At 40.8% G+C, this 16,815-nt stretch overlaps 1 pseudogene; it reads right to left on the bottom strand.

Annotated features, from left to right (window-relative positions):
- Positions 1-700: 700 nt before the first annotated feature.
- Positions 701-1,122, bottom strand: LOC127690114 (40S ribosomal protein S16-like; annotated as a pseudogene).
- Positions 1,123-16,815: the final 15,693 nt, after the last annotated feature.

Here is a 16,815-nt window from a genome sequence, read left to right on the forward strand (position 1 = left end):
GTTTCAAATGGGGTCAAGGAAACTATTGGGAACTGGGCAGGTCACTAATGCTAGAGTCTATCAGAGGATCTGCTTATATTTACCTGTATCCTAAGGGCCTGAGTACAGCTCAATCCATAAACAAATAACTGAATGATTTGGCAAAGGGAATCTCAAGACAGGATAGAATACAAGCTATGACATCACCCCCAATCCAACTCACTAGTTTTGTCCAGGTGAAAGAAAGCCACAAGCAGAGAAAAAAATAAAAATAAAAATTTGGTCCTTTGATGAGTCAAAAATGGAGTTGAAATAAAGATGCAGAAAGATTGGGTTCAAAGGAAGCAGTTGCAGATGTTGAGATTAGCAGCATTGAAGACAAACATCCTGTACAGCACTGGGACAATGGGAAAGGTATACCAAGGGAGAGATTCCACCCCCATCTAGGGCTCTAATTTGGGATTATCTAAATTCACTTGAAAGGCCAGAAACTAAGGTGAGAGTGATGCTCAAGGTCTTATTTAAGAAGAAAGACTTGCCCAATGCCCAAAATGCTGAGGCAAGAAAACCCTTGAGATTTTCATATTTGGTATGTGAGCAGAAAAAGTCAAAATTTTGTCATACTCTTGGAGGTTATGTGTTAGAAGCTCACAGTGGATTTTTTTTTTAAATCCTAGGGTGTTTATTTCAAAGATAAACCCTGATCCTTGAGATGGGCTTATCAGTAGGATTTCTGGTATCCGGCATGGACACCAGGACCTCCAAACTTTTTGGATTCGCAGTGACGGGAGTCAGCTACAAGCATGATCCAATCATACTGGATGAGGATATCTTTGATCTCCTTCTTAGAGGCTTCATCCTCTAAGAAGATGGACTGTCAGATAGCATAAATTTGGGTTCCATGACCACCACCCTTCACAGAGACCTGGATATCCACACCAGTAAATCGCCCTTTGCCCAGAAGCAAAACAGGCTCTAGTAACTTGTACTGCAGTGTACGCGACTAGATATCCAAGGGATATCCATTCATGTTGATGAGACCATTTCCCGTTTGCAGTGGGCCACAGATGTGGCTGTCATCTTGTGTCCAAAGGCCTGCACGGGCTACAGCGGACCCTTGGACAGCATAGCTACAAGAATGTACACGAGTTAGTTTCTCACCGTGCGGCGCCACCACCAGAAAAGCCACAGCGATCTTTATTATCACTTGCATACAGGTGTAGAAAGTCTACTTCAGACCAACACCCATTCTGAGTGAGCAATAGCAATACAGCAATGAGCCATGAGGGAAAAAAAAAAAAAAACCAAAAAAAAAAAAAAACCAAAAAAGGAATCAATGATTTCTTCTATATATTTCCGGAAATGATAAGGAATAGTCTTGCTTTGGAAAACAACTGTTTGGGGGAGTGCTTCAAGTCTTGAGCCACTCGTGGCCACATCTTAACCTGGCAGTAGAACTTGCCAGTTTCATACATATGATATTGCATCTGTAAGCATGCTAGAGGTAAGAATGGGGAGGACAAAGTTTGTGTGGCAGGATTGACTTCTGTGTTTTCTGTAAGGAAGCCCAAAGAGGCCATTGTGCAAAGCAATGAAGATGATGTCTAAACTGCAGTACAAACCCAAGATATCTGAGATGCAAGTTCTATAGGAAATGCACTAAAGAAACTTACAGGCATGGAGTGAAGAGAGGCTATACATGCTGTAAGAAGTAGAACTGGATAGGTGGGGACTATCCAAGCCATAGATAAATCCATCCTGAGCCTCAGATCCTAAAGATGGAGCTTAAGGATTTGGTGTTTGCTATATTGGGTTTAGGTTCAATCTTTCCTTGTTAAGACTCTACATGTCCCTGATTGAATGAGAATATTAATTCTCATTAATCCATTGTATATTCGAAGTATGTAACTTCTGTTTTATATTATAGGGGCTCACAGTTAAGACATTGCTGCTGAGCCTTTAGAGGAGACTTGGACTTTAGACTTCCATATTGGAATTGTTAAAGGCTATGCTGAATTTGGATTAAGTGTATTTTTTATTTTGAGATAGCTATGATACTCTTGGAACAGGAGGTTTTAAAATTGGTATGTTTGGGTATCAGGTTGACAAGGGACAGGCATGTTAACATTGTTAACTTGATAGGATCTGGGCTCACCTAGGATGCAAATCTTTAGACATTCAAAGAGAAAGAATATTTCTTATTATTGCTGAAAGAAATCGCTGATTCTTTTCTTTTGATCCTCATGGCTCATTGCTGTATTGCTATTGCTATACTCAGAATGGGTCTTGGTCTGCAGTAGACTCTATATGTATGTTCAAGAGATAATAAAGACACTGTATACTTCTAGCACATAACCTCCATGAGTCTGAGAGAAATGTTAGCTTTCAAGATTCATATGCCAAATACTAAAATCTCAAGGCTTTTCCCCATCATTTGGGCATTGGATAAGACTTTTTCATAGCAGTAGAGCTGAGATTGACAGTACTTTTAAAGGCAGTCCAGTTTGCTGTCTACTAGTATGTTGGAACACAACTATTATTTATATTGTGAGAAGTTAATCATGGGGGAAAGCAGGTGGTGCTACCACATGGCTAACAAACAATGAAGATAGGCTTCAGATATGAGAATTTTAGTCAAAAAAACATAGCCAGATTTATCAGAAATGGAGCTTATGATTTATATAGCCATCGTAACACATGGCATCTCAGAATAAATCAAGTTCCCTTTATAAGTAGGGTTGTCTCAGATAGCTCACCTTTCATTATGAGGTCTGTTCAGGTCCTCACCCTAGCTAGGCACTAGGTCCTGATCACACTTTTTGTGATAACACTGTAAACATTGTTACCATTGCCATCACTGGACACACACACACACACACACATACACACACACTAGCAGGTGTGTCCAATCTGTGGCCTCTGGCACATCTCAGGACAACTGTGCATATAGTCCTACCCATTTAGACATGACATCACATGGTAATGTCAAAGATGAGATGGTAGCAAAGTTAAAGGCAAGATATCCATAGAAAAACTTTTCCGAACTGCACGCTGGTATTACCACTCTTGTCTCATCATTCGCTCTCATGCAATTCTCTAAGTTCTCTCAAATCTCCTTCTTGCCATGTATCTAGATGGGAACAGTGTAAAGAAGATGGTAGAAACACAAAAACAGTTTCTGCAGATCGTGGAACTCTAATTTGTCCTTGGTGGTAGGAGATGCAATGGGCCTGTGAACACACTGTTGATCCTCCCTCCACTTATGGGGCATCTGGAAGAACAAGCTCCTAGAGGAAGGAAATGGAAAATGGAAAGCAAAATAAAAGGAAGGAAAGGGGCTATAGGTAAGGAGCAGGGTGGGGCTAATCATCTAATATTACCTAAGATTCACCAAAGGACAGAGCCAAGGGCATTTTACAAGTATAGATAGAGTCAGCAACATTTGCAATAAACATACAGCGCTGTGCACACATACTATGAAACATTATTTAATTTTCATACATATATATAAAAAAGACAGACAGACACATGGTGGTCAGGAGGGATGGAGGAAGGGAAAGAGAACAACTTATTTTAAGGAACTCACTACCATGATTATGGAAACTGAAAATCCATGATTTGCTGTATGGATTGGCAAGACAGAAACTCAAGAATAGTTGAAAATGAGGCTGGAGTTTGGGTGATGGGGGTTAACTGTTGGAAGAACTCTCTTCTCTCCTGTCTTTCTGCTAGTTAGGCTCTCAACTGATTGGATGAGGAGTACCCACAGATGGACCATAATCTGCTTTTCTAAAGTGTGTAGATATCGTAGATATGTTGATATTGTATATAAAGGATCAACCCAGAAACACCCTGAATGTTTGACTAGGTGCCTCTGCACCATTGCCTATTCAGAATGACACTTAATCAAGGATCGCACGTCTCCATGCAGCTCTGAAGCAGCCATCCTACAAGGATTAAAACGAGTGTTCCTTTAAGAAAGTCATACTATTAAGCAAAGGGAAAAGTTCCTATCCTCTCATCCTAATATCCCCACCACAGGCAAACTAATGCCTAACCTAACACCTCAAAAGACAAAGCCACCTTTAGCATTTAAAGAATTCAAATTACAAAGTGCTTAAAAAGGGGAAGTACGTTGGTATGAATGGATTTTATCCAAAGTGCAATTTGTTTTTCCTTTCATAAGTGGGGAAGAGGTTCCAAAGAGGTACAGAGCAAGGGGTTAGATGCCACAGAGAGTGAAAAAGAAAATGGACTACAGAGAGACCAAAAATAGCTCTTTAAGAGACGTAATTATTCAGAGCTTCAATTTACCTACGTCTACTTTAGAAAAAAAATCAGAATCTACACATGACCCTAATACATGGCCCAGATTTAAATGTGGCACCTTGAATCTGGGGGATAGGAAGGAAATTGGAAGGAGACTTTCCAGGGCACACTCTGGCAGTATTCGGGAGAAGGAGGGAAAGAGAAGAGAGGCTGGGCTGGGCTCTTCATGCTCATAGTAATTTCTATTGTTTTTAGTTTTTAAATGAAGCTGGGTGGTTGCCCGCATTATGTTCCAGATTGGTAAATCATCCAACAGACTCATAACTATAGGGCAAAGCTCCAGCCACCAATTAAAAAGTGCAGGGCAGTCAGGGAAACACACCTCCATCTTGCTGAAACTGCAGTGTGGGTAGTGCTTGGATCTCTGTCTTGATGATCGGGATTGAACTCTGAGCTATATGAAAGCACAGAGAGAGAATAGCTTCTGTTCCCATTACTGCCTCAGCCACTGTATTAGCATTTGGTCTCTGTAATACCTTTGGCAATGAAATCAAAGGAGAAAAGGTCTTTTCTTATGGATTCAAGATTCCACACCACATGGTCATGGCTCCATCGATATGGTCTATGACAGTGCATTTCACAGGGGTCCCGATTTCTCCTCTCAAGGCAAAGCCTGACTCTTTGTTAGTAGGTTTCCAGTGGCACAGAACCAAATCTGTTATACATGGGATTTGGAAAACACTTTAGATCCAATCCATAGCACTTATATTACCACATACAGTTTACTGATCTTGTCCACTATATCAAAGAGATATGTTAATATATCTCGAGTGTACATTTCTACATTTGCCAGCAATCCTAATTCCATAGGGGGAGTCAGTGAGATGGACACAATCAGGGACCAGAGACCTATAGACTCCCAAGCCATCCGGCTCAGTATAGGCATGTAAGAAGCTTGTCCTCTCAGCACATAGACGTCTCTTTCTGCCCAAACCGGAAATCCCATGTGGGCGAAAAGCACAACTGTTGTAGTGGAAGTGGGAGTGTGAGGGAGTCCAGGAGTCTAATGGCAGAGGCCAACGGGGAACAACAAGCTGAGACAAGAGGAGATCTCTGCAAAAGCACAGGCTGCTTGGGCGGAGGGTGAAGCAAGACTGTGAAATAAAGCTGCGTCTATTTTCCGCTCTCTCCCTCCCCCTCTCCATCTGCCTGTCTCTTCCCTTTTCTCTCTCCCTCTGCCTCTTCTCCCTTTGCAAGCCTTCAGCTGCTAATTTCCATCCAACACTTCTCTCTCCCTCTGTCAAGCTATCCTCTTTGCTAACCTCCCCCACCCCTTGGCAATGTGCACGTTTTATCCTGCAGACTGTTGGCCCGACAATTCCCAGACGTGGTGATTTGCTCTGACATCTTTGTGTATGCAATCAGCCTATGTCACAGAGGGCCTGCAGAAGCTGCAGGGACCAGCTCTGCAGCAGGGGAGCCTTGTAACTCTTCTGTGAGGCTTAGACACAGAGGGCTTGAAGGAAGAAGAGATGGGGGTACCATAAACTTCCCTTGCCACTGGCTACCAGCAGACTCCATCTGGACCCAGATCCCCAGACTCCTGAACAGGACATGAGTGACTCTTTTGTAAGTAGCAAGGGTCTGTCAAACACGAATCCCCATCATCCCCATCTTAATTAACACAAACTAATGGTGCTGGGTAGAGAGTACTAAAAATAGTTTTCTGGATAAACTGAGACAGAGACATAAACAACACAGCAAGCTACACCCCAGTGTCTGCTCAGCTCTGAAACACTCATACTTTTAGGCACATTTAAATGGCTGGAGAGTAAAATTGAATGCTTTTTCTTGTTAAATTAGTAATAAATGTATGTGTGTGTGTGTGTGTGTGTGTGTGTGTGTGTGTGTTTATGTGTGTGGTATTGAGTGTGTGTGTGAGTGTGTGTGTGAGTGTATGTATTGAGTGTGTGTATTGAGTGTGTGTATGAGTGTGTGTGAGTGTGTGTATTGAGTGTATATGAGTGTGTGCTGTCTGTGTGACTCTTTGCATTGTGTGTGTGTGTGTGTGTGTGCGTGTGTAAGTATATGTGTATGTTGTGGAATTGAGTGATTGAGTGTGTGTGTATGAGAGATGGAAGGAGACAGACTGAGAGAGAGAGAGGGGGAGAGAAGTGTTAAGGTTGTAGGATATCACAACAGGAAGGCAGACAGGAAATATCTGTCTTGTATTTGAAAATGGAAAATGTGAAATTATTCGAAAATAAAACATTAAAGAAATAGTGAAAAGAGCGAGGGATCAGAGTGAGGCTCAGCAGGGGAGCAGTCTTTCAGCCTGCACAAAGCTAGGGTTTGTTCTTCAATAGCACAAACTCATAAAAGAAAGCAAGATGAAGGAAGGCAGGAACAAAAGATGGGCTGGACAAACAAGGCCATTTTAAGAATGGCTAACATAAAAAATATGTCCTTCTAAAGTGCATACGATGCACACAGCAAGTAGATTGGCTTCCATAGTTCCCCCTTCTTCCCCCTTCTTCGTATGAGTTCTAACAGCTGATTGGTGGGTAGATAAATCCAGTGAAAGAGGAAAAGTCAAGAGAAACTCAAACTTGCAAAGAAAGGAGGAGCAGCCCACACTCAGCACAGGGACAGACAGAAGTACTGCTAGTCCATGAAGAAATTCTCACAACAGAACTACCAGGCATTACCAGGATACACACATCAACATAGTGACTCTCAACAGGTTAGCATTTCAGGCTTTGGATGGTCACTTTGGCTCTCTTTTCTTTAGTTTCTTCACCCATCACAGATATCATTATGATTTTCAAATTCCATAGCCTATAGACCTATGGCTGTGGCTGGATCAAAAATCTTCCTAGAACAACATTCAGATGTGTGTATCTTTTTGGCTGGAGCCCAAGCTACTTCTAGGTGACATGTCCCCCTTTGCTCATTGGCTTTGAAACTTATCCTCATGGGCCAGTTCACAAGCCTTCTCCCTGAGCAATATTACCATGTCCTCAGCTAGAGTAGTGCCTGCCCTCCATGGGCCTCCTGTGAATTGCTGTTCCTTCCTAGAGTCTCAAAAGTGCATAGGTTGGGTGTACGACATACTCTGTCTGCTAATTTAGTGACGTCTGCTGCTATACCCAGTGTCATACATGAGGGTTAGTGTTCAGTCCCTGTTTGCTGAATGACTAAGTGTGACGCTCCTCCTTAGGAGGGCCCTCTCCATCTTGGCACTTACTCTTAGCTGGATGCTCAAAGTAGTGGTCAAGGGTTTTAGGAAACGGTACTGTTAAGTATTTCCCAAGACAAAAAAAATGGCAGGAAAACTGACATCACCTCACTCAGTGGAAACCTGGGCTCTCTTGGTCCAAACTCTTTCCCTTGTTGAAAAAAAGACAGCCATCCACAGGGCATGCCTGAGAATGCATATTCCTGTGTGATTAACATGCTCCCACACAGTAAGAAGACTAATTTTTCTCATACATCAGCAGTTTACCTAATCAGTGATTTCTTCTTTGAGTTAGAGCAAAGGATTTGATGTGAATCAAAAACTGTGTGGTCCAAAAGGAAACCTAGCTATTCGTTTCATATTTGTCATGGGGGGTACCAAATTATAGACATGTCATGCCATTCATTTCTTTATAAATATCTCCTTCTTATTGTGCAAATCTTCTATTACACCCACCTTCTACTCTGATTTCTAGCCATGGTTCGTGGGCTAAACTTTCTGAGTGTGGGTGCCCTTGCAGAAAAGAAGTTCTGTTAAGTCTTCATTACCAGGCAAGCATTCAACTGTCTCCAATTTTTCATTCTTCATTTTAGTTTGTCCAGTATTTACTAAAAATCAAGACTTTCCAGCTTAGCTTTTCTCCTTGGCTCCCCTGATGTCAGAAGGACTCTACTCCCATCAGCCCTTCTTCCCCTGATTCTAGAAAAAGCAAGCCTAGTGTCATTTCCCTCAGCCAGAGAGACCAGAAGACTTGTGTGGTAGAGGGCATAGAAATCTCCATTTTGAATCTGGGTGCTGCTATGTGGTTCCCAGGGTATTGGTCCCAGGCTGATGTGACTGTCTTGTCTTTAGGCACCTCACGTCAAGAACCTTAGAGAAATAATCACTGGCTCCAGTTGGGTTGAGAAATCTCTGAGCCTTGGGATATTGGATTATTGGTGGCCTTAGGCATATCTCTCTAATAGAGCATTAGTCCTAAAACCCATACTATGCAATACCTTGCTCACAGTGCTGAGGTTTTGCTTGCAAATTTGCATGACCTTCGAGACCAGGACACCATAGGTTGTCCTGCAGTACTGGCTGTGGCTCTTGTCATTAGTACATTTCTTCTTTCTAATCTGTTTCCTCCATTATTTGGAAATATAAGGGCTCTGATATAGCCAAGGTCCCACTGTAGGTAAATGCTGCCTCTTCTGAGCCTCATTTCTGCATTATGGCTATTGTTGTTGTGGTAGTGTCTTTGTTCCTGTTGATTAATTTCATTTGATCACTGTCTCTGCTTTCGTTCTATCGGTCTCCTAGCTATGTGCAAGGGTTAAATTCCCCAGAATCCAGGGCCACCAGCTGTATCTTGAACACATTCATCATGTACTTGGAATTGAGTTTAACTATTTCCTCCTCAATGTCAGGTCAAGCCAGTGAATGGTCATTTCAGGATCAAAGCACTGACCATTCTGTAAGGTGTCACAGTCAGGGAGGGAAGTTTTCAGGTCTAGCAGATAAACCATTCTGTGTTGGTACCAGGAAGTGGGAAAAATAAGGACCCTCCCCCAATGGGATGCTGAGAAGAAAGTAGTCCAGGACACCCCCTTGAGGTTCAGGCAGGATGGGAAGGTAAGAACAAGGGTAATAGGGAAGAAATCTTTCTTTCTGGTCCTTGTCAGATTCATGTTGACTCTGAACATACATAGAAACATTTGAACTGGCAGAAAGAATTTCCAAATCAGTTCAATGCTCATGTGCCATCTCCTACAAAATCACTCTGAGCTATGGTCTTCTGGAAAATGAGCTGAGACTACCTATCTATGTGACTGTGGGGTTCTGTGGAACAGCAGAAGAAAAGCAAAGAACTCTCCCAAAGAAAGTCATCCTCTTTCAGCCTGCTCACCAAAGATCCTTCCTGTTCCCATCATCTTCCTCTTCTTTCTTAATTTTCTCAGCCCTAGCCCCGCTCAAGTCCTCCATGGTCTCTTGTGGCTCTGAGGTTTTGGGTTACCCTGGAAGGTGCATCTAGACAGACAATTTGGCATGTGGGCATAGGTAATATTTGTGTGGATTCTACTGGGGGGGGTTGGTAGACCACAGTGAAAGGTATCATTATGTCCAGTTTGAAGATAGCAAGATCGAGCCAGAAAAGGTTATAGACTTTGCTGAAATATATATTGCTAGAAAGTGGGGACTTCTAAGCTTAGGCCAATCACATAAAATCCCCAATTTTTTCATATTTAAACATACAATGCATTATATTCTTATTTCTCAAAAATGTTGCTTTTGTATCCTTATATGGATTTTTTAGGTGATTAGCCATCCCCTATATTTTCCTGCATCTCCCACTATATGTGTAACACAGCACCAGAAAATAATACACAGCCAGAGTTCAGGCTGCAACTCTATTATTATAGTTGAGTGCCCTAAAGCAATTGACTTAAGTGACTTTTTTTTCCTGGGCATCAATTTTCTTACTGGAGGTGGGAGAGAAGGATGGACATTGAGAAAAAAACAACCCTGATAGACAGGGCTTCTTTAAAAATTAGATCCATGAATCCTTGTTGAACACCTAATACATTCCCTTCTCACAATGGTTGTGATCATAGAGGTGAGCTGCTTGTGTTCTTCAGGGCTCTGCTGTCAGAAGGCAGCCTATATGGATGTCCTTATTCTCAAGGAGCACTGTCCCAAAGTCCACATGTTCCCAGTGACTAACTAAGACAATGATAATAAAAAGGTCTGGACACATTCCTCCATCACAGCATAACCCTGATGAACTCAGCATCTAGTTGGCCAAGGTTGCCATGAAATTGCAACACGTCTTAACCTCTAAGGTCTTCCTTCTTCCATCTCTACATCATGTTGTTCTGGTAGGTCCCTATCAAAGTTTCTCATCCAGAAAGAATTCCCTAATGGCCATCTTGGACACTCATCTCCAGCTCTGAGAGTTTAACTTAGGACGATCACACCCACAATGGCCATTATTGCCTCTTCCTAGACCTTTCCACTATTTTTATAATCCAGTTTACTAAATTTTTTTGTGAGAATTAAATAAAACAGCATGTTCATACCTGGCATAAGCCAGGTAGGGAATCCCATAGAGGGTTGACTTTCAGTCTGGGCATAGTTCAGACATCTGTCAGGGAAGGTCCAAATTCCATCGTCTCTTGCGTCCTAGGGAGTCAACTGGCCTGCAATAGGCCAGAGATATCATTAGTCTAGATGCCCTAGAACTGCAGACCACACAGTGATCAAGTTTGCTGGATGGCAAAAAGGAAAGTCTCCACCACCATTTGACAGCAGCCTGGCTGCAAGAACTGTGGCTCACAGACATTCGTTATAGGATTTAAATTCTTTGTGTACATGGTTGGGTAGCTTTTGCTCCTATTATTTTTCTCATGACTGAATTTTCTCTTTATCTATCATCATTATATATCCTCACCTAGAGTAATGCTTAAACATTTCCTCATAATCTTTGTGAAATGATGCTATAGAAATAAGTCAATAAATGTGAATATTTTCATCATAGTAGGGCCTCATACGTCATGTGGTTCTACCTAATTTTAGCACAGCCAGCACCTTTCATAGTACTGACAGGGAAGGCAATCATCACATCTGAAAAAGTCTATTTCCCAGTGCTCACAGATACAAAAAAAAAAAAAATCACTTCAATTTACCTGATAGCATTTCATTGTTTACCTCAATGTCCTTCCTCCTAGGGGTAGACATGTGATATCTTTAAGAACAGTAACCATTTATTATGAAAGGTAAAGGGGAAAATACCTCTTTCTGACCTAAAAAGAAAGGATGAGACCACCCCTTGCTCTTCCTAATAAAACTGCATACCAAGCCCAGGCACCAGACTGAGCAGCTTGGACCAAATTCCATCAACCTTAGCTATACTGGTTAAACTGTGATGTATCCTGGTGGAAACAGAGAAGGGCAAGAGTCAGGTGATGGGTTACCATGTGGAGGGGACTGTAGTCACCAAGCATAGGAAGGAAGGACACACCCAGGCTCAGAGACAATGGCAAGTAAGCCCAAGAGCAGACACAAGTAACAACAGAAACCAGTTCTGAGACCACTTCTGACAGTTTCTGATATTGGAATTAGAACTGTCCTAAACAAGAGAGAGAGATCATGAGAGATGGGTGGAACAAAGCTAGTTCTTAATGCAGAATGTGTATAACTAATATGACGTTACTGAGAGAAAGAGGACAGAGACAAGATCTTGGAGACGGTCGGTATCCACAGAGTATGGAGATGCTTGGACACTGGTAAGGACAGACAATGCCCTTTGACTCCTACAAAGGCTGTAGAGAAAGAAGTTAGGAAAAAGGCAATGTCAAAATTTTATGGAAAATTCTGCCCTATAAGGCAAAAAATAAAAAAAGCTAAAGATATAGGACAAACACACCTCACTAGTCTTGCAAGACATTTGAAAACTTTGGAGGAAAGACCTGATTAAAGTAGATTAAAAAGTCAACTGGAGATGAAGCAGAGAAGATGTAGACTATCTCTCAAGAGGTTTACAGTAGAGTCAGAAATATGAGAGCAAAATCAAAAGCCAGAGGTACAGGCAGAATCAGTTGTCACCACCCCTACTCTGGGTTTGCCCTTTAACTTGTGTTGACACTTACAAGTGCTTGTTGAAAATGGAGTGGACATAAGCCATAAAGGAACTGCAGAAGAGGGATTAATAGATGAGGCAGGCCTGGAGGGAGACTTGGAGGCATCAGTTTGTCCAGAAAAGGAATGCCTTCTTAGAACAAGCAATCATTAGCCCTTGGTCCTGTAGTGCGCCACAAAGTAACAGGGAGAGAATGTAGAGGATCTAGGTCACTCACTTAAATGTTTGATTGCACCCCATCCCCTAGTTTTAGCAGTTCTATAAAGAGTATCTGTGTTCCCAATACATGCTCCAAGCCCCAGGTAAAGAAAATCCTGTGCTAATACCATCATGTAATTATGCCTCCTGTCACCTCAGAGGAGAGCCACTATGTTCCATGCACATCATCACTTCTGGACACAAAAATGAATGTCAGCTCTCAGTCAAATGCTGACTTGAAAGGATACCTAGCCTTGGTAGGAAGTAAGTCATAAATGCATCTCTCACATACCTTCCCAACCCCAGAGTATTAAGGGTTTAATCTTCAGTTACAGTTACTTGGTAAGCTGCATTGATGCCACTCTGCTAGATGACTCTTCTTCTCTGAGTACTTCTCCCCAACCCCTGTTACCCTGTGGTTTAGGATATAGCTGTATTTCAGTTGCTAGCCATAATCCCTCCTCTCTCATATGTATGCATATGCATATATATAATATATATATACATAGTTTTATTAAAATAGAACTAATACACCATATCCCAGTCACCATTTTAAAGTGTACAACTAAGTGGCTATTCATATACTCTGAGAATCAAACTTGACAAGTATCACAGGGTCAACTTCAAAATGTCCGAAACCCTTCAGAAAAAACTGTCATAGCACTGTACTATCACAGATAAGCATCCTTGCCTAAACACAGGCTACAGTGATACACTCCTATATACTCATGTAATAGTCTCATGTTTTTAGCTCTCAGACATAGGTCTAGGATCTATTTTAAGATAGTCTGTGCATGATATGAGTAGGGGAACATGCTCATGCTTTCAAATGTAGACATTTGGTTGCAACAGTAGTGCTTTCAGTATTACTTAAAAGGAAATCAGAGAGAGAGAGAGAGAGACAGAGACAGAGACAGAAACAGAGACAGAGACAGATAGAGACAGAGACAGAGACAAACAGAGACACAGAGACAGGGAGGCAGAGAGCCTGTCCAATGGATACCTGAAACTCCTTGTCTTTATTACAGCAGTATTAAGTTTTGACTGTGAAAAAGTTTACTCCATCATTTTGTCTTAGGCACTCCTTAAATTTCAATATATGAATTGCACAGCCTATTAGCAAGTACAGAGAATAAGCTAAGACTGTTAATGTGGACCGCAGTGAATCTGTACATCTAATAGTGGAATAATACCTACCAACATTAGTAAGTCTTATCCATGGCATGGGGTGTTTTGCCACTTATGCTGCTTGTGATTACATTTTTCAAGATTTGAGCTTCTGAGAGTCAAAGTTTTATACGTCCTCTACTTGATCTCAGCCTAAAGGCCAAGAAGTAGCAGTTCATTTTGCGCGTGCGCACTGAGGACTCTTCTGTCATGCCCCATCTTACTGTTGTATTCAGGGTCCTCTGCTGAAGATGGATCTTGACAATTGCCCAGGAGGGTTTGCCAGCCAGCCAGCCTCAGGGACTCTCCCGCATCCTGCCGGAATGTGGGAGTTATGAACCTGTACTTTCTATGCCTGACTTTCTTTTCTGTTAATGAGGGTGCTAGGGATGAGACTCGGTCCTCATGACTGCACAACCATCTAAGGCCTCTCACCAGCCATGTCTATTCATTTTTAAATGTTTCAGAGTTTTCTGTATAGAATTTTTATGTCACCTTCAAGTTGAGAGAGGTGTAAGTCTTTCCTTTTAATGTATATACGTTTTACTTACTTATTTCTGACTAGTACTCCTGGCAAGAATTTCTCGTTCTATGTTGAATACAGGTTTTGAGAGCAAGGAAAATTCTTTTCCTTGATCTTAGCAGAAAAAAAAATCTACCTTTTACCATTAAATATTACGTTAGCTCTGGAAGGCTGCAGAAGTTTTTTTTTTTTTTTTTTTTTTTGCTAATTTCTTGAATATTTTTATGAATAATATCTATTCATTTAAAGTTTTTTTTATTCCTCTACAAAAATATGTGGGATTTTTTTATCCTGTTGAGATTATGTATTCTTCCTTCCCGTTTGTATTTCATGTGTTTGAATATATTGCCTGCATGTATGCGTATGTACCACATGCATGCCTGGTGCCTACACAAGCCAGAAAACAGATTGAATGCCCTGGAACTGGTGTTACAGATGGTTGTGAACCACCATGTGGGGGGCTGTGAACTGAACCCAGGTCCTCTGCAAGAGTAACAAGTGTTCTTAACTGCTGAGCCCTAATGTGTGCATGTTAAACCAAGATAGCTTTACCAGGACAAATCAAATTTGGTCATAGTAAAAACTTTCACATATTGTTTGAGTTTTGTAATATCTTTGCTTTGTAGGTATTAGAATAATATTGTCCTAGGAGAATATGTCTACCCACTTAGTTCTCATCCTCCACTTCTAGAAAAAGCTTTTAACAAATAGGTAGTACTTTTTAAATGTTTGATAGTTTAACATTCAAGTCAATGACTTTACAATTTAGGTTTTCTTTTTTTTTAATTTTTTTATTCGATATATTTTTTTATTTACATTTCAAATTATTTACCCTTTCCTGGCTCCCCACTCCTCAAAGGTCTCATAAGCCCTCTTCCCTCCCCCTGTTCCCCCATCCACCCCTTCCCACTTCCCTGTTCTGGTATTGCCCTACACTGCTGCACTGAGCCTTTCCAGAACCAGGGGCCACTCCTCTGTTCTTCTTGGAAATCATTTGACATGTGGATTATGTCTTGGGTATTCCAGTTTTCCAGGCTAATATCCACTTATTAGTGAGTGCATACCATGACTGATCTTTTGAGACTGGGTTACCTCACTTAGTATGATGTTCTCCAGCTCCATCCATTTGTCTAAGAATTTCATGAATTCATTGTTTCTAATGGCTGAATAGTAATCCATTGTGTATATATACCACATTTTTTGTATCCATTCCCCCACTGAGGGACACCTGGGTTCTTTCCAGCTTCTGGCTATTATAAATAGGGCTGCTATGAACAATTTAGTTTTTCTATATACAAGTTTGTAACACTACTAATTACATATTTCTATTTTCTGATTAGATTATTTTAGTACTTCTTGAGTCCATGATGGTAGGTTGTGTCTTTCTTGAATTAAGGCTACTTCATTTAAGTTATTCAACTACTTGGTACCCAAGTATGAATAGTATTCTCATGATTATTATTTCTGAGAAATTGTAAGCAATGTCCTTTTAGACTTGAGCAATATTCATTGTCGACTTTATTGATCTTAGACTTCTGCTATTTCCTTATACAATTCAGCTGAAGTGTGGTCAATTTTGTTGATATTCATTTGTCAAGTAGATTTTATGTTTCTACAAAAGACTAACAGGCTTTTTCCTTCAGTATGCATTTATGTATGTAGGGGCACCATATCTGGTGCCTGCAGAGGTCAGGAAAGAGTGTCCGCTCCCCTAATGTGGGAATGACACCTGGTGCATCGTTGAAGCAACTTTCCTTGTCCTTCATTTTTTTCTCCTTCAATGTCTGTCTAATTCCTTCCCACTCACCTGGAGCCATCTTCATCGCTTTCTTATGTTTCCTTTGGGGTTGATTTTCCTTCCTTTTTTCCCTACATCTTAACATGGAAGTTAAAATTATCAGGTGCCATCGCCTTCTTTCTAGATACAGCATATAAAGTTTTGCTTAGAAATGTTTAAATCTGAAAATAATCTCTGAAAGCATGTTTATTTATGTGCATTGCTATTTGGCTCACATGTATCTCTGCATGAGAATGTGAGATCTTAGAAATCAGACAGCTGTGAGCTGCCATGTGGGTGCTAGGATTTGAACCTGGATCCTCTGGAAGATCAGTCAGTGTTCTTAACCATTGAGCTATCTCCACAGGCCCCTAAAACATGTCTTCAATGAGCCTACTGCAGCTATCTCATTCTTCCTCTAGTAATTCTCATGATTTGTTCTTCAAGTTAGGTCATTTGAGTATGTTCATCTTTACATAACTTTTAATTTCCTACATTTATTTCTGTTATTGATTTCCATTTTAATTTTATTATGATCAAACACCATGTGTTATATAATTTCAGCCATTTAAAATTTATGAAGGTTTGTTTTACAGCCCGGCGTCTAATCCATTATAGAGAGTGGTCCATGCCTATTTAAGAATAATGCATGTTCTGCTCTGCTGCGGTTTGTTGGATTGATACGTGATGGCTTTGTTTGCTAGTCATGCTCTCCATTTCCTTACACCACATTCCCAGGTTCACATTATTGAGAGTGAGGCAGCAAAAACCTAAAGCTATTCTTGTTAAACTGTTTCCCTTCGCTTATGTCAGGTTTTGCTTAGGTATCTAGGAGCTCTGTAATTTTATGTTAATATTTTATAAATTCTATAACTTCCCCGTGGATTGATTCTTATTTTCATAAAATGTCTATTGAAGTATAAAACATTTTTCTGCTTAAGTAATATTTTGTAGCTGGCCTTGCAGCTTCTTTATTTCTCTTTGTATGGGATACATTTTCTCTATCTTTTTATTCTTACACTATTTGTATATAAAATAGGTATTTA

Source organism: Apodemus sylvaticus, chromosome 7 (assembly GCF_947179515.1).
Source record: "Apodemus sylvaticus chromosome 7, mApoSyl1.1, whole genome shotgun sequence".
Taxonomy (NCBI): Eukaryota; Metazoa; Chordata; class Mammalia; order Rodentia; family Muridae; genus Apodemus; species Apodemus sylvaticus.